The following is a 20,061-nucleotide window of genomic DNA, read 5'->3' as shown; positions in this document are numbered from 1 at the left end:
ACACAGATGGCCTCTCAACAGATAGGAGTGAGTGAGTGAAAAGCCAGGAAACTAGATCTAGACTGCTCTCCTTTACGTTTCAAGCCTTAATATCTTCATCTAAAAATAAAGGTTTGCCCATGACAAAGGATTATTGCAAGGACTAAAATTAAATAAGGTGTGTTCCATGGCTATCCCAGTAAATTCTTCATAAAAACAAATTCTCTCATACTTTCTCTTCTTCTCCAAGTTATAGTTGGAGCTCCATGACCTACCAGATATGTAACTAAATGCGATTGAATCTTCCATCTGTAAAATAAGGGATTAGGTGCTCTTAAAGCCATGTCCGCCCCTAACATTCTCTAAATCAATATAAACGCCCCAAAAATTGTCCCCGGGAGATGGGCTCACAATACATTCTGGTGGCTACAATTGGATGTAGCACTTAGAAGGAGCCCAAGGTGTGGAAATAATACAGAAAACATTAATAAAGGATAACATCAAACTTCAAACGTTCTATTTGGGGGTGGAAAGGGGAATTAGTTGTCAGAATATATGTATCTCAAACAAAGGACGATCATTAAAATCAGATTACTCATCAACAATGAGTAGAGTTTTAAGACTGCGATCTCTCTGCTCTGAGGCAGAGGGTTGGAAATGGTCTCTTCCGCTCTGACTCGCGGAAGAGCCGCCAGAGAACAAAAAGCCCCAAAAACTGATTCTCGCTGAGCCCATCCCCCACCACAGGGGGGCAGGACAACTCTGCCCAAACAAGGTTGCCTGAGTACCAGTGCAGCAGGCCCCTCCCCCAGAAGACAGGCTGGGAAAATAAGAGGCCAGCAACCCTAAGGTCCCAAGAAAACAGGTGCATCTTGCTTGGGTTCTGGTCAATAATTTGGACTCTATACATTCCCTCAAACACCCATCAACAGAATGACTAGGAGGAGGAGCCCCCAAAATAGAAAAGACTCAGAGATTATGACTTATTCTGCAGATTTACAAATGGATGCAGATATAACCAAGATGTCGGAGATGGAATTCAGGATAGCAATTGTGAAGACAATGGCTAGAATGGAGAAATCAATTCATGGCAACATAGAGTCTATAAGGGCAGAAATGAAAGGTGAATTGGCAGAACTTAAAATGCTATCAATGAGATCCAATCCAATCTAGATAATCTAACAGCTAGGGTAAATGAGGCAGAAGAACGAATAAGCGACCTGGAAGACAATATAATAGATAAAAAGGGAAAAGAGGAGGCCAGGGAAAAACAACTCAGAATCCATGAAAATAGAATCAGAGAAATAAGTGACACCATGAAGCGTTCCAATGTCAGAATAATTGGAATCCCAGAGGGAGTGGAGAGAGAGGACTAGAAGATGTATTTGAGCAAATTGTAGCTGAGAACTTTCCTAATCTGGGGAATGAAACAAACATTCGCATCCTAGAGGCAGAGAGGACCCCTCCCAAGATCAAGGAAAACAGGCCAACACCCCGTCATGCAATAGTAAAACTTGCAAATCTTAGAACCAAGGAAACCATCTCAAGGGCAGTTAGGGAGAAGAGATTCCTTTCATACAGAGGGAGGAACATCAGAATAATGTCAGACCTATCCACAGAGACCTTGCAAGCCAGAAAGGCCTGGCAAAACATATTCAGGGTACTAAATGAGAAGAACATGCAGCCAAGAATACTTTATCCGGCAAGGCTTTCATTTAGAATGGATGGAGAGATGCAGAGCTTCCACGACCGGCAGAAACTGAAAGAATATGTGACCACTAAGCCGACCCTGCAAGAAATATTAAGGGGGGTTCTATAAAAGGAGAAAGACCCCAAGAGTCGTATACAACAGAAGTTTACAGGGACAATCTATAAAAACAACATCTTCACAGGCAACATGATGACAATTAATTCATATCTTTCAATAATCACTCTCAACGTGAATGGCCTAAATGCTCCCATAAAACGGCACAGGGTTGCAGATTGGATAAAAAGACAGGACCCATCCATATGTTGCCTACAAGAGACTCATTTTGAACCTAAAGATACATCCAGACTGAAAGTGAAGGGATGGAGACCTATCTTCCATGCCAGCGGACCTCAAAAGAAAGCTGGGATAGCAATTCTTATATCAGACAAATTAGATTTTAAACTAAAGTCTGTAATTAGAGACACAGAAGGACACTATATCATTCTTAAAGGGTCTATCCAACAAGAAGATCTAACAATTGTAAATATCTATGCCCCCAACATGGGACCAGCCATCTACACAAGCCAACTGTTAACCAAAATAAAGAGTCATATTAATAACAATACGTTAATTGTAGGAGACCTCAATACTCCACTCTCAGCAATGGACAGATCATCTAAGCAGAAAATCAACAAGGAAACAAGAGCTTTGAATGATACATTGGACCAGATGGACCTCATAGATATTTACAGAACATTCCACCCTAAAACAACAGAATACTCATTCTTCTCGAGCACACATGGAACTTTCTCCAGAATAGACCACATACTGGGTCACAAATCAGGTCTCAACTGATACAAAAAGGTTGAGATTATTCCCTGCATATTCTCAGACCACAATGCTTCAAAACTGGAACTCAATCACAAGAAAAAATTTGGCAGAAATTCAAACACTTGGAAGCTAAAGACCACTCTGCTCAAGAATGTTTGGGTCAACCAGGAAATCAAAGAAGAACTTAAACAATTCATGGAAACCAATGAGAACGAAAACACATTTGTCCAAAACCTATGGGATACTGCAAAGGTGGTCCTAAGAGGGAAATACATAGCCATCCAAGCCTCACTCAAAAAAACAGAAACATCCCGAATTCACCAACTAACTCTACACCTTAAAGAACTAGAGAAAAAGCAACAAACGATGCCTAAGCCATGCATTAGAAGAGAAATAATTAAAATTAGAGCAGAAATCAATGAATTAGAAACCAGAAACACAGTAGATCAGATCAACGAAACTAGAAGTTGGTTCTTTGAAAGAATTAATAAGATCAATAAACCACTGGCCATACTTATCCAAAAGAAAAGAGAAATGACCCAAATTAATAAAATTATGAATGAAAGGGGAGAGATCACGACTAACACCAAGGAAATAGAAACAATTATTAGAAATTATTATCAACAACTATATGCCAATAAACTGAGCAATCTGGATGAAATGGATGCCTTCCTGGAAACCTATAAGCTGCCAAGACTGAAACAGGAAGAAATTGACAACCTGAAGAGGCCAATAACCAGTAACGAGATTGAAGCACTGATCAAAAACCTCCCAAAAAACAAGAGTCCAGGGCCTGATGGATTCCCTGGGGAATTCTACCAAACATTCAAAGAAGAAATAATACCTATTCTCCTGAAGCTGTTTCAAAAAATAGAAACAGAAGGAAAACTTCCAAACTCATTCTATGAGGCCAGCATTACCTTAATCCCCAAACCAGGCAAAGACCCCATCAAAAAGGAGAATTTCAGACCGATATCCCTGATGAATATGGATTCCAAAATCCTCAACAAAATCCTAGCTAATAGGATCCAACAATACATTAAAAGGATCATCCACCATGACCAAGTGGGATTTATCCCCGGGATGCAAGGGTGGTTCAACATTTGCAAATCAATCAATGTGATAGAACACATTAATAAGAGGAGGGAGAAGAACCATATGGTCCTCTCAATTGATGCAGAAAAAGCATTTGACAAAATACAACATCCTTTCCTGATTAAAACTCTTCAGAGTATAGGAATAGAGGGAACATTCCTCAAGTTCATAAAATCCATCTATGAAAAACCCACAGCGAATATCATCCTCAATGGGGAAAAGCTGAGAGCCTTTCCCTTAAGATCAGGAACACGTCAAGGATGCCCACTCTCACCACTATTGTTCAACATAGTACTAGAAGTCCTAGCAACAGCAATCAGACAACAAAAACAAATAAAAGGTATTCAAATTGGCAAAGAAGTCAAACTCTCTCTTTTCACAGACGACATGATACTTTATGTGGAAAACCCAAAAGACTCCAACCCCAAATTACTAGAACTCATACAGCAATTCAGTAATGTGGCAGGATACAAAATCAATGCACAGAAATCATTTGCTTTCTTATACACTAACAACACAACTGTAGAAAGAGAAATTAGAGAAATGATTACATTTACAATAGCACCAAAAACCATAAGATACCTCGGAATAAACCTAACCAAAGAGGTAAAGGATCTATACTCTAGGAACTACAAGACACTCATGAAAGAAATTGAAGAAGACACAAAAAGATGGAAAAACATTCCATGCTCATGGATCGGAAGAATAAACATTGTTAAAATGTCTATGCTACCCAAAGCAATCTATACCTTCAATGCCATCCCGATCAAAATTCCAATGACATTTTTCAAAGCGCTGGAACAAACAATCTTAAAATTTGTATGGAATCAGAAAAGACCCTGAATCGCCAAGGAGATGTTGAAAAAGAAAAACAAAGCTGGGGGCATCACGTTGCCCGATTTCAAGCTATATTACAAAGCTGTGATCACCAAGACAGCATGGTACTGGCACAAACACAGACATACAGACCAATGGAACAGAATAGAGAACCCAGATATGGACCCTCAGCTCTATGGTCAAATAATCTTTGACAAAGCAGGAAAAAACATGCAATGGAAAAAAGACAGTCTCTTCAATAAATGGTGCTGGGAAAATTGGACAGCCACATGCAGAAGAATGAAACTTGACCATTCTCTAACACCATTCACAAAGATAAACTCAAAGTGGATGAAAGACCTCAATGTGAGACAGGAATCCATCAAAATCCTAGAGGAGAACATAGGCAGTAACCTCTTTGACATCGGCCACAGCAACTTCTTTCAAGATAAATCTCCAAAAGCTAGTGAAACAAAAGCAAAAATGAACTTTTGGGACTTCATCAAGATAAAAAGCTTCTGCACAGCAAAAGAAACAGTCAACAAAACAAAGAGGCAACCCACAGAATGGGAGAAGATATTTGCAAATGACACTACAGATAAAGGGCTGGTATCCAAGATCTATAAAGAACTTCTCAAACTTAACCCCCAAAAAACAAATGATCAAGTCAAAAAGTGGGCAGAAGATATGAAAAGACACTTCTCTGAAGAAGACATACAAATGGCTAACAGACACATGAAAAAATGTTCATCATCATTAGCCATCAGGGAAATCCAAATCAAAACCACACTGAGATACCACCTTACACCAGTTAGAATGGCAAAAATGGACAGGGCAAGAAACAACAAATGTTGGAGAGGTTGTGGAGAAAGGAGAACCCTCTTACACTGTCGGTGGGAATGCAAGTTGGTACAGCCACTTTGGAAAACAGTGTGGAGGTGCCTCAAAAATTTAAAAATAGAGCTACCCTATGACCCAGCAATTGCACTCCTGGGTATATACCCCAAAGACACAGATGTAGTGAAAAGAAGGGCCATATGCACCCCAATGTTCATAGCAGCAATGTCCACAATAGCCAAACTGTGGAAAGAGCCGAGATGCCCTTCAACAGATGAATGGATAAAGAAGATGTGGTCCATATATACAATGGAATAATACTCAGCCATCAGAAAGGATGAATACCCAACTTTTACATCAACATGGATGGGACTGGAGGAGATTATGCTAAGTGAAATAAGTCAAGCAGAGAAAGTCAACTATCATATGGTTTCACTTATTTGTGGAACATAAGGAATAGCATGGAAGACACTAGGAGAAGGAAGGGAAAAATGAGGGGGGTGGAATTGGAGGGAGAGATGTACCATGAAGAGACTATGGACTCTGAGAAACAAACAGGGTTTTAGAGGGGAGGGGGGAGGGGGAATGGGTTAGCCCGGTGATGGGTATTAAGGAGGGCACGTACTGCATGGAGCACTGGGTGTTATACGAAAACAATGGATCGTGGATCACCACATCAAAAACTAATTATGTATTGTATGGTGACTAACATAACATAATAAAATTAAAAAAAAAAAAACAATGAGTAGAGTTTTAAAAATGTAATATTTCAATTGCATCAAAACTGGCCTTGTAAAAAAAACCTTTTTCCTCCTCCATTCAGCTACAAGTATGGCTTGTGTCAGCCCATGCACTGTGGCATTTGTTCACTGAACCATTGTCCTTCTCAAGAGATGGTTTTTCACCCCAACAAAAATAACTATGGATCACTGGTTCTAGGAATATTTTCTCCCTTGTTTTGTTCACAGTATGAATGACAGATTCCAGTGTATTTATTTCTTACATAAGCAAAAGCTGTCATTAATCTGAAATGCTCTATATTGCAAACACAAACTGTTGCTTCTTATTTTCACATTTGGGGCAACTATGAAGTTCTAATTCGGAGTTCATAATTTTCCTCAAGGAAGGATATGAGTAACAAGGGCAGGGAGGAAGCCTACTGATATTTAAAGTTTTTCTCCAGCTCCAACTGTTTATGTAACTTTAAAGGAAAAATATTCCCTTCGTATTTATTTCTGTAGCTTTTCTATAGCATCTATAATCAAAATGTTGAAAAAATTTTACATATGTTTCCATATTTCATAAAGGAAAAAAACATTTAACACAGACACACAATGCTTTTTCCTGTTTCCCCTGTTAAAGGATGGTTTTTTCTGTTAAACATCCCTGTGAAATTGAATCTAACTTGTAGTTTTTCCTTGTAAAGTTGCTACAGTATTAGTAATTTTCATCTCTATTGCTACATTCTCTCAGAATCTTGTATTTCTCCACTTAGATCACATACCCACATATTTTTGTAATTGCTTGTCTAATTATCTGACTAGAAAAATGTAATCTCCTTGAAGGCAGAGCACATTACTGGTTCTCTGAATATATGAATACATCACTTAAAAGAAAATTAACGAATAAATTAATTCAAAGGGAATATATAGGCAACTCTGTAAAATACACCATATCCTTACAAGAAGATTATATAATTCTTTATTGTCACACTTATGATCCAAAAATTCTAATGTGAATTTAATTTTTTCAGCTTTATTGAGATTTTATTGATATACAGTACATGGGCGCACCTGGGTGGCTCAGTTGGTTAAGCATCTGCCTTCGGCTCAGGTCATGATCCAGGGGTCTGGGATCAAGCCCCATATCAGGCTCCCCACTTCTCCCTCTCCTTATCCCTCCCCCTGCTTATGCTCTTTCTCTCTCTCAAATAAATAAATAAAACCTTTTAAAAAATGACATACAGTAGATGTAAGTTTAAGGGGAACAATGTGATAATTTGATATATGTGTACATTGCAAAATGATTACCACAATGAGGTTAGTTAACACCTCCATCCCCTCACATAATTACTTGTGTGTGTCGTGTGTGTGTGTGTGGTGATACTCCCTTAACAATTTTCAAGTATATCATACAATATTTTAAATATTGTATTTTAAATTATAGCCACCATGCTGTACATTAGATCCCCATTTATTCATCTTATAAAAGAGGTCTGTACCCTTTGAGCACCATCTCCCTGTTTTCTCTACCCCCTCACCCCTGGCAACCACCATTCTACTCTTTCTTTTAGTTTAGCTTTTTTAGATTCCACATACGGATGAGAATATACGTACGGTATTTGTCTTTGTCTGACCTTCTGACGTGATTTTAAATGTACCAAATAGAAGGCCAGTGGTTTCTAATACATTGGCAGCAAAGATGAAGCCTAAGATAATATTATAATAAACAGTTTCATCATTTCTTTAACTAAAACTTCAAAGTTTTCATTCCATATCTTGGAATTCCAGGAATGAACATAACTTCTGACATTAAACAAGAGCATCATTCAAGAGCATTATTCAACAAGAGCATTATTCACATTAAACAGGAGTATTATACCATACTATAAACATTCATAACATTCATACGCCTTTCTGGTAAATTGGAATAAAATTAAATGGCCTTCAGGAGCTTCTATGCTTGGCAACTGCTTAAAATCAGATAATCACAGACTGTTAGAATTAGAAGGGACCTTAGTGGTGTCCAATCCAAATCTCTCATATTGCAGCTGAGAACAGGCCCAGCGAGTGGGTGTCTCACCCAGCAACCTTCCAGCTCCTTTTTCAGGACCCAGTGCAGAGCTCCTGCCACCTCATGAGGCCAGCTCTGGCCAGCTGTTCTTTTCCATTCAGCCATCAAAGTCCTCAGTCTCAGGGAAAAAAAAATTTTTTTAAGATAGTATTTATTTATTTGACAGAGAGAGACAGAGAGAGCGCACAAGCAGGGGGAGTGGCAGGCAGAGGGAGAAGCAGGCTCCCCACTGAGCAGGAAGCCCAATGCAGGGCTCAATCCCAGGACCCTGAGATCATGACCCTGAGATCATGACCCCGAGCTGAAGGCAGACACTTAACTGACTGAGCCACCCAGGCATCCCAGTGTCAGGGAAATTTTAACCATCCACTGGAAAGAATAAATTAATGTAAAAAAATTTTACGTATAAATCTCAACAAATTTTGAATTTTGCCCTTACGCTTCCTTTCCAATTAAAAACAAAAACCATCATGGTCTTTAGACAAACAATAGTTTGTTCACTCAACAAATCACAGCCTCGACAAAGGGTTAACAGAATATCCAGTTACCAGATATATTACATATAAAGACCACCTTTGCGTGGGCCAATGGTATTGCTTCTGAGCACAGACATCAGTGATCAGTTACCTCCACACAAATATTCCCAGCCCTGAAATAGAGGGCGGACAGCATTCAGCTCCTATGGTGCAGCACCACCACCTAGTGGCCCATTTAAAGGCCTCTTTCTCACTGCCAAAAGTGCTGCACTTGGCCTTTGTAGGTTAGCGATCTTTTTTAAAGACCATCTGCACCAAGATATAGTCTTGAAACTACTTCTACCTTATTATAGGAAATCCTCTGACTCACAGAGTACAATCCACCCAGCAAATAGGAACCATCTATCATAAAGCCAAATGAGACCAGAAACAATTTATACTAGTGAGCAAGAACTTCAGCCTTCATATCTTTCACTTTAAATAACTCAATTATTTAAATTGCACTTTTTTTTCCCCAGCTGCTGCCTAACTGAAAGGAAGCAAAACTGAAATTGACAGAAGCAATTTGAAGTGTACCATTTCACAGAAACCTTCAATACGACAGAAAAGAGAACACAAAAATGAAATGGAAACATACTACATCTATGTACTTACCAAAGTTAGTATCTTGAGCCAAGGAAGCGCTTGGTTATTTCTGGATATAGTCAGGAAGGAGAAAAAAAATCAGAATTTTTTTCCAGGTTTACTTGGATGTTAATGGCATGCTGACCTTGGACTTGAGAGCACTTGTTCTTGTTCTATGTATTTACTTGGGCTCATGGTCTTTTGATGTAAGGCAAAATAACATTTTAAAAAAGCAAATGTCCTCTCCCTTAAGGACTGACGGTTGAGGAATCAAGCCTGAAAGAGCCTTTGTTGGATGGTAGATCCCACATCCACAGCCAAACCTCTCTGCTTTACATGCTTTATCTGCTGGGTAGCACACACATTTTATTCCGCATAAAAGAAGTTTGCCATTCTCTTAAGGGGTGATTACCCCCTGAGAAAGACCATAAGGTAACTTGGAACAACCTTTTACTTGATTAATGTAAGAGCGAATTTGGTCATTTCCGACCAAAAAATAGTAGAACTGCTTGAGTTAGTACCTTAAGGGGAGCTCATTAATAAGAAAGAAACCCGGCAAGTCCTGTATGTGCTTTGGTGAGTGCTGTGAATTGTATAAGGCTGATGAATCACAGACCTGTACCCCTGAAACAAATAATACATTCTATGTTAATAAAAATAAAATAAAATAAAATAAATCTAAAAAAAAAACCCAGAAACCATGGGTACAAACAACACTACAACAATGGAAGGGTCTCCCACTTTCCCTGTGTGTGTGACTCCTTCACACAACTGTCCACAATTATGTGATTATGCCCAGATGCCTCATGTCCAAAGTCACCTTGGGTTTTCAGAAACTGGAAGACTATGAAACCAGATCTGATTCTACGAGAGGAGAAGGTCTGAGAAGGTCCCTTGCACCTCCTGAGCTAATTCTTTATTCCCACATCTCATGAGGAAACAGTGTTCGCTGTGAGCTCAGGGAGCCTTGTTCAGAGTGAGATTCCCCAAGCTGCTCGTCCTTATTCCACATAGAAAGTGGCAGGTCAGAAACACAAAGCATTGCCTGAATTGTAAATGTCACTTAATAGTCAGCCACGGAGAGGTAAAAAGAAATCTTTAAGTTGTCAAGTGCAGAGGCTTCTAAGTGTGAACCACCAATTCTAGGAAACATTTCTGCAGTTAAACAGAAGCAAAGAGAACCAAGTTAGAAGCAGGAAGTAACTACCCAAAATATGAGTGTGCCAAAAAAAAAGGAAGGGTTTGGTTTCTATCATTGCTGTCCCCCTCCCACTTTAGCAGATAGCTCTGACTGGTTGGAAATTAACTTGTGTGAACACTCCCTGTACTCAGGAGGCCGGTGCTTCTTTCATGGTCGTGAATTGAGACATTTGCTGGAATTTCCTGCAGAAGAAAGGGAAGAGGGTATTTAGTATCTCCAAAAAAATATTTCAAAAACGAAAGCTTCTTCCTGAAAATTTCCACAACCTAGTTTATGAAAAAAGGAGCCACTTTAGAAGCAGAGGAACTCCCTTTGATTAAGGAAATCACCAATTTCAGTATAAAAATTAGAAAACAGCATCCATGTTTTTCTCAAGTGTACCCTCATACGATCGTCATACGACCATCCTAGGGGCTAATCATTCTTTTCTCATTATCATTCTTTTCTCAATAAGGACAATTTGTAAGAATATACATTTTGCTTCCAGGTGGAATTTCATATAGCTCTCTTTCATTCTACATTTTTAAAATGCTCCAGGGGGATTTTTATTTCCCCTTGGTTTTCCCTAGTGCCATAATGAAATGCCAGATTTCTTTCTGTGATGCAGCCTTGCTAGGAGAGTCTCGATGAAAGATAAAAAAGAGAGTGCTGAGGAGGAAAACCACCATGTGCCTGGCCTACAGCACATCCCACTTTTCATTCAAGTGGAGTGGCCCCGTGCTTTGCTGTCACAGCTCGCCATCTGTGCTTGTTATCGTGGGGAGGGAAAAGCAAACCAGTGTCAAGCAGTGGAACCTTTAGATGTTAGAAGAATGGGCTGGGGTCTCTTTTATATAAAAAGTCAATGATCTTGGTTGCTAAGGATACCTTTTCACAACAAATATGTAGAGAGACCTTGACAAATGGTTAGGGACTCTGAATAGAATTTTACAATGAGGCTGCCTGTTTCTTATTGTTTTTCTTACACTTGAGTGTTGTTTTTTTTAAAATGGTATGACAGTTTTAGATGGCATAACAAGCCCAGATTGCTAAAAAATAATTCCGGGAGTCTAAGAAACCAATCTTAATAAAAAACCAAATTCTGCAGCCTAACCTGCAAAACAGGAATTACTACATCTAGTGCTAGAATTTTCGGATTTTCTACACTGTTAAAAGTGAAGTAAAAACTGGAACTGGATTAACCAGACTGAGGGCCTGAAAAGCTGAAATTCACTAAATATCTGTTAAGTTGTTTCATTTTCTGCTACCTATCCATGGTCCAAGAGATAATTCCACACAAAATGAAAAGAAGGAAGGAGAGAGAAAATAATTATGATGCTAATTCTCTTTATATCTAGAAGATGGACTTTATTACTTGGACTATAAATTAAGAAATTAATCCCTGAAAAACCTGCAATGTCAAAACAAAAGAATAATAAGTTACAACTGCTCCAGAGTGGACTACTGCTCTGAGAACATCTATGTGAAACATAATGAGCATATGAAAAACAAATGAGAAATCAAGTAATGTATGAATTTCATGTATTAAACAGAGGATTCTTCAAGAAACACAGCATGTTGCTGGTACAAAATAGAAAAAGCAAGTTAAGAGTTTCAGAGGGGGAAGCTTTAGAGAACATATCACTTGTTCCCATCTTTTTTCCCCAGTTTTATTGAGCTATAACTGGCATACAGCACTATATAAGTTTAAGGTGTACAGCACAATGACTTGCATATACTATGAAATGATTGCTGGGGCGCCTGGGTGGCTCAGTCCGTTAAGCATCCAATTCTTGGTTTCGGCTCAGGTCATGATCTCAGGGTCGTGAGATGGAGCCCTGATTCGGGGCGGGCTCCACACTAGCAGGGAGTCTGCTTGAGGTTCTCTCCCTCTCCCTCTGCCCCTCCCCCCACTCACGCACATGCATGCTCTCTCTTTCTCTCTCTCTCAAATTAATAAATGTTAAAAAAAAGAAATGATTGTCACAATAAATTCAGTTAACGCTCATCATGTCATATAGATACAAAAGGAAAAAAATGTTTTGTTCCTTGTGCCCATCCCAGAACCAGGAATGTGCCAATCCCCTCTTGAATAAATGGAACCTAAAGTTCAGAAGATGGAGAGGTTTCCCTAAGGGACCAGGAAAGGGAGGAGCATAGTGGTCCTGAACCTATCTTCTTTCTGTTTCACATCAATATCAATTCCCCACACAGATCTCTCTCCCCAATGGAACACACACAGGTTTCCTTTGGGCCAAAAGGCACCTTCACAAAAATGGAGCCAACATTTAAAAATTAGAAGATCTCATACAAAACAAAGCTCAGCTTCCTGCTTCTTTTAAAAATGAGAAGATCTGGGGTATCTGAGTGGTCAGTTAAGTGTCTGACTCTTGGTTTTGGCTCCGGTCATCACGATCTCAGGGTGGTGAGATCAAGCCCTGCATCGGTCTCCATGCTGAGCATGGAGCCTGCTTAAGATTCTCTCTCTCCCTCTCCTTCTGCCCCTCCCCACTCACTCTCTCTTTCTTAAAAAAAAAAAAAAAAGTTAAAAATGAGAAGATCTGAAAAGACATCCAACAGGTATATGAAAAGCTTCTCAACATCACTAATCATCAAGGAAATGCAAATCAAAACCAGAATAAGATATCACCTCACATCTGTTGAATGGTTATTATCAAAAACACAAGAAACAAGTATTGGCAAGGATGTGGAGAAAAGGGAACACTTGTGCACTGTTGGTGGGAATGTATGTAAGTTGGTGTAGCCACTGTGGAAATCAATATGGAGGTACCTCAAAAAATTAAAAATAGAACTACTATATGATCCAGCAATTCCACTTCTGGATATATATCCAAAGGAATAAAATCACTATCTTGAACAGATATCTGCACTCCCTTGTTCATTGTAGAATTATTTACAATAGTCAAGACATGGAAGAAACCTAAGGTCCGTCAATTGATGAATGGATAAAGAAAATGGAATATTACTCAGCTATAAAAAGAAGGAACTCCTGCTATTTGCAACAACATGGATGGATCTTGAAGGCATTATCCTAAGTGAAATAAGTCAGACAGAGAAAGACAAATACCATATGATCTCACTTATATGTGGAACCTTGGAAAAGGAAAGGAAAGGAAAGACACAGAGAACAGATTGGTGATTGCCAAAGGCAGGGGGTGAGGGATGGGCAAAATCAATGAAGGTTGTCTAGTTATAAGATAAAAAGTTCTGGGGCAGTAACATACAACATGGTGAGTATAGTTAACAATACTGTACTTCATATTTGAAAGTTGTTAAGAGAGTAAATACCAAAAGTTTTCATTACCAGAAAAAATTTTTTACTATGGGAAGTGATTGATATTAACTAAAGTTACCATGGTAATCATTTTTCAACATATGCACATATCAAATCATTTTTTAAAATAAGAAGATCCGGTAGCAGTGAACAGCAACCCGACAGAGCTATGACTACCAAGAACTAGAACAAACCAACTAATTTTCCAAAATTTTCAACAAAGTCATTGCGCCTGGAAGTATCCACATATGATTGATTGACTGAGGGGAAACTTACTTTAAAAAAAAAAAGTCCAATATGAACTTCCTCAAGTTCTAAATACAAATGTGTTTATGGAATTGACCAAAACCTGTTGCAGTTTAACCGGTGAGTAGAAATGTTATGGTAGGTAGAATTCTAAGATGACCCCAAGATTCCTGCGCCTGTTGAACACACTCTGTACAAACTCTTCCCTACTGGGTGTGACTTGTAACTGAGGTGGAATAGGGACTCCCATGATTATATTACATCAGATGGCGGAAGAGATTTTGCAGATATAATAAAGGTCCCTCATCAGTTTACTTTGAGTTAATCAAAAGGGAAATCATCCTGGGTGGGCCTGACTTAACCATATGAGCTCTTAAAAGTCACTGAGCCCTTCCTGAAGGAAGAAATTTGGAGGATGAGAGAGATTCTCCTGCTGGCCTCACAGGGGCAAACTGCAGGGAAGGCAAGCAGCCTCTAGAATATGAGAAGGTTGCCCAGTTGGCCAACAGCAAGAAAGAAAGTATCCTACAACCATAAGGAACTGAATTCTACCAACAACCAATGAGCTTAGAAGACCCCAAACTCCACCGGAGATTGAAACCCTGGCCAAAACCTGATTTCCACTTTGTGAAAGCATAAGATCCAGTAAAAACATGCTTGGAATCCCATGAGATAATAGAAAATATATATATTGGCACAGAGCTCCTAAAACTTTTGTGACTTTCTAAGTAATAACAGCACTAGAAACATCTTTGTTCTGATATTTGGTCTTTGACTCCAGGAACAGAGCTCCTAAATCCCTTGGAATTTCAAGGTGACAGAAGTGTCTTTTGTTCTAATGAGATGACTGGGGGCTCCTGGAAGGGGGCTGGTCACCAGAAGGACCAAACCAAGAGAAGCAGTTTGGAATTTTCAGCCCCACGCCCATTCTCTAGAGAGAGGAGAAGGGATAGAAATGGAGTTAATGATTTATGCCTATGTGATGAAGCCTCCACAAAAATCCCAAAGTACAGGTTTCTGAGAGCTTCCAGGTTGGTGAACATGTGGAGGATTGGGGAGAGTGGTGCCCTCATAAAGATGGAAGCTCCATGCCTTCCCACATACCTTGTTCTATGCACCTGTTCCATCTGGATGTTCATCTGCATCTTTTATCATGTCCTTTTCTAATAAACTGGTAAATATTAAGAAAACTATTTTCCTGAGTTCTGTGTGCCACTCTAGTAAGCTAATTGAACCCAAAAAGGGAGTCATGGGAACCTTGGATTTATAGCCTATAGGTCAGAAGCACAGGTGACAACCTAGACTCGCAATTGGCATCTGAAGTGAGGATGGGGGGCAGTCTTGTAGGACTGAGCCCTTAACCTGTAGGGTCTCATGTCATCTCCAGGTAGATGGTGTCGGATTTCAGTTAAATTGTAGGACAGCCAGCTAGTGTCACAGAGAATTGCTCGGTGGGGGAAAAGCCCCCACATATCTGGTGTCAGAGGTGCTATGAGTGTGGTGGTCATGGGAGAGGAAAACAGACTCAACTCCTGACCCACAGAAACTGTAAGATAGTAAGTTGATGTTGTTTTAAGCTGCTAAATTTGTGGTAATTTGTTATGCAGCAATAGAAAAAATACACTCATTCAATCCTTACAACAGCCCTATGAGACATGTACTATTAATATCCCCACTTTACAAATAAGAAAAACGGGGCAGAAAGATTAATAACTTGCCCAAAGGATTTAAATGCCAACAGTCTGGCATAAGAGCCTACCCATTCGGGGCACCTGGGTGGCTCAGTCGTTAAGCGTCTGCCTTTGGCTCAGGTCATGATCCCAGGGTCCTGGGATCGAGCCCCACATCAGGCTCCCTGCTCAGCGGGAAGCCTGCTTCTCCCTCTCCCACTCCCCCTGCTTGTGTTCCTGCTCTCACTATCTCTCTCTCTGTCAAATAAATAAATAAAATCTTAAAAAAAAAAAAAAAAGAGCCTACCACTCTCATGCACATCATTCATCATCCTGCTAAAAATCCCCAGATCTTTACTACTCAGACACCTGTGGTAGATGCCCCAAGGCTCAAACACTACAAAACAAACTCCCAAAAGGATATCATAAATAAAATCAAATGACACACCATAGACTGGCAGGGGAAGTCTATAATGCATATAAATTACCAATGATTGGTATCTAGAATGTACTGAGAAACCCTACTAATCAAAGACAACAACAAAAAAAGACAAATAACCCAACAGAAAAATGAACAGAAGATATGAACAGGCAATTGTCAGACAGGTTAAGTCAAATAGCCCAACATATGAATGGGTGCTCAATCTCACTAGTACTCATGTAAATTTCAATAACTATAAAGTCCTAAATGGCAAGAATGTGAAGCAACAAGGACTTTCATGTCCTACTGGTGGGAGAATAATGTGTACAACCCCTTTGGAGAATGATTTAGGAACACTAAATTGAATATAAGAACGTTTTTCGAATCAAGAATTCCACTTGAAAGTACATGTAATAGAGAAACTCTAGCCTTTGTGCATAGGAAGAAGAATATGAGAATATTCACTCAGTCTTATTTGTAATAGGAAAACGAATTCAGTGCCCATCAACAGAAGAGTCAGTAAGTGGGATAAATACATAGGCTTTCCTCTCTCAATGTTATCTATCTCTCCACTAATTTAGGTCCTCCTCAAGGTTTCCAATAAAATTTGCAATTGGTTTTATAGTCTAACCTTAAGTTTAAATGGTTTTGATGTCTATTACCAGTCCTTTATGCCATGATCTCTCAATTCTTAAATTTTAAATGTTGGTTTAACTCTTGATGAACTTGATCATATGTCTAAGCAATTTTTTTTTCCATACAAGTATTTATCAGGGCTTTTGCACACATGATAACACCTTCCTTTAATTTTCCCAAACAAACAAAAAATCTGGCCAGCCATAATTTTCTCCAGCTACACACTTTTCTCTACAGGTGGTGTTAGCATCAGTCTGTTTTCTTCCAGTATCCATAGAAGTCTAAGCCCATGCTTTGTTCCTTTTAAAACATCTGTTTTTCTCTGCCTGGGCCTTTGCAGTATTTCCTCTCTGCCCATGTTGAAAGGATGAAATCTCTTTCAACTGACTAAGATGTGGTACTACATCTCTGTTAGATAGAGTATACAGGTCTTGAAAACAAAAAGTAGAAGCTGTTCCTGTCCCTGCAATTTTAGGTTCTCCTTGACCACTGAGACACTTCCTCTGAGGAATTAAGCAATAGTTCTACTGGAGCAAAAGCTCTGACCGCCACGGGAGCTTCTCATGCTAGTAGATCAGAAAGCAGAGTGGACGGGGCACCTGGGTGGCTCAGTCATTAAGTGTCTGCCTTTGGCTCAGGTCATGATCCCAGGGTCCTGGTATCGAGCCCCGCATCAGGCTCCCTGCTCGGCAGGAAGCCTGCTTCTCCCTCTCCCACTCCCTCTGCTTGTATTCCTGCTCTCGCTATCTCTCTCTCTGTCAAATAAATAAAATCTTTAAAAAAAAAAAAAAGAAAGAAAGAAAGCAGAGTGGAGCTACTATACTGGTGGAAGTAGGTGACCCAGATACTGTGAGGAAATAAGATTGCTGCTGCATCATCGAGGCAGGGAAGGATATGTCTGCAACTTAGGGATTCACCAGGCCACCACTTGCCATTTCCAGACCCCTCCAGGAAAGGGTTTGGGTTTCCCAATGGCCAAGCAACCTAGACCAGCAGAAAGATGAGCTAAGGGTGGGGAGAGTCTAGAAAGGTGGCAGATGAGGGAGATGGTGAATATTAGCTGCAGTTTGGGGACCAACTACAGCAGAGAAAGCTGCAGCATGAGCTTCCAACCATCCTGTTACAAGTGTATTTTTTAGAAAATCTGACTGGCCAATGCAGAAGAATTGGTGACAGTGGGGCAAGTATGGACTTGCCCTCGAGGCAGGACCCACATCTCCCTCTCAATACTCCAGTGCACACCAGTCCCATTTCCAACTGCTGGCACCCACTCTGTCCCCTACAGGCCAGAGGTGCCCCAGAAATGATGCCCCTGAACAAGCTTCAACCAGTGACTGACAGGAGATAGTGTATACAAACACACCCCAGTCTCCTTGCCCTTCACCTGAGGAAGTCTGAGCTTCATGTTCTATGCTATGTCCTAGTTCCACGGGTAGGAGTGAGCACATTCCTTGACTTATTTTTCTTCTCTCTCTCACATTGCCATCCATTACCAGTATTGCCTGGAATTATTTACCACATCCACCACTTACATTCACACCCTCATCCCCAGTCTTCTTCTGGGGAAATCCAAACAACACTTGAGCAGATTTACCATGAAGCTGATGAAGCATCAGGATCAGAACCCCTCACTGGAAGGGCCCCAAAAGCATAGTCACACAATCATATATTTTTGCAAAATTTACAAAAACAATCTAGTTTTAGAACACTTTTTTGAACCCCAAAAAGATCCCTTGTGACCACTGTAGTAAATCTCTGTTTCTACCCCCAGCCCCTGACAACCACTCATCTACTTACTGTCTCTATAGATCTGACTTTTCTAGACATGTCGTATCAATGGAATCATACAATATGCAGTCTTTTGCATCTGGTTTCTTTTATTTAGCATAATGTTTTTGATGTTCATCTGTGTTATGACATGTGGCAATAGTTTGTTCCTTTTTATGACTGAGTAGTATTCCATTGTAGGCACAGATCATATTTTATCTATTCACCAGTTGACAGACATCTGGATTATTTCTAGTCTGGGGACTTTACAAATAATGCTACAATGAACATTCATATATAAGTCCTTGTGTGAATATATATTTTCTCTTGGTTGGATACTTAGGTGAGGAATTGCTGGGTCACATAGTAAAAGTACATTTAACTTGTTAACGGTTTTCCAAAGTGGCTGTACTATTTTACAAGCCCATCAATAATGATTAACTTCATTTCTGTACCTGCTCCCATCTCTTTTAATCTAGAACACACTCTACCTCCTACCTATTTTCATGAAATTTAGTTTTTTAAGAGACCTGGCCAGTTGTATTGTACAATCTCCCATATTCTACATTTAACTTTGTTTTTTTTTTTTTTTAAGATTTTATTTATTTATTTGACACAGAGAGAGAGAGCACAAGCAGGGTGAGGAGGAGAGGGAGAGGGAGAAGCAGGCTCCTTGCTGAGCAGGGAGCTCGATGCTGGACTCAGTCCCAGGACCCTGAGATCATGACCTGAGCCGAAGGCAGACACTTCACCAACCAAGCCACCCAGGCGCCCATTAACTTTGTTTCTTTACAATATTGTTTGGTTTAACTTATTTTCTATTCTATTTCTAGGAACTAGAAGACCTAAAGACTTGATCACATTCAGGCTAACATTTTTGGCAAGTGGTAATGTGTACATCATATTGCATGTATCAAGAAGCACATAATGCCTGATTGGCCTCCTATTAGTGATTATAAAATTGATCATGGTGTTGGAGTTGTAAAAGCCAGATAGCATCATTTTTAAGGTATTTTTGCCCTTGACAGTTAGCAAGTAATCTGTGGCGTAATTCTATGCCTATGGCCAAAAAAACCACAAAAAACAAAAAACAATTAAGTGGGAGGGGATGTTTTAGGGAATTTACAAAATATTAAAATACAAAGTAATGATTAAAATTAAAAATGTAATATTTTAAGGAATAATATGTATACTTAGCATCTGGAATGAATTAAGTAGTGTAGTTGAGTCTGTATTTGGCCATGAGTTTTCTGGTAACCAAAACAATAAAGCGAAGACATTTAGTGCAAGGTCTCACTTCCAAATAGAATAAGGCACATAGGAGGGGCGGAGCAAGATGGCGGAGGAGTAGGAGACCTGGATTTCGTCTGGTCTCAAGAATTCAGCTGGATAGGGATCAAACCATTCTGAACACCTACAAACTCAACAGGAGATCCAAGAAAAGAATAGCAACAACTCTCTGAGCAGAAAATCGACCACTTTCTGGAAGGTAGGACGTGCGGAGAAGTGAATCTGAGGCGATATTCGGGAGGATAGACGGCGGGGGAGGGGGCCTCTGTCGGCCGCTTCTGGCAAGTGATAGAGCCGCGGAGCACAAAATCGGAACTTTTAGAAGTCGGCTCCGCTGAGGGACGTCACTCCGGTGGCTAAGCGGGGGGTGGAACCCTCGCGGGACAGTGTGGTCTCAGGACCCTCGGGGTCACAG

This window comes from Phoca vitulina, unplaced genomic scaffold (genome assembly GCF_004348235.1).
Source record: "Phoca vitulina isolate PV1807 unplaced genomic scaffold, GSC_HSeal_1.0 scaffold24, whole genome shotgun sequence".
NCBI classification, from domain to species: Eukaryota; Metazoa; Chordata; class Mammalia; order Carnivora; family Phocidae; genus Phoca; species Phoca vitulina.
Note: the sequence above shows the minus strand (reverse complement) of the source record.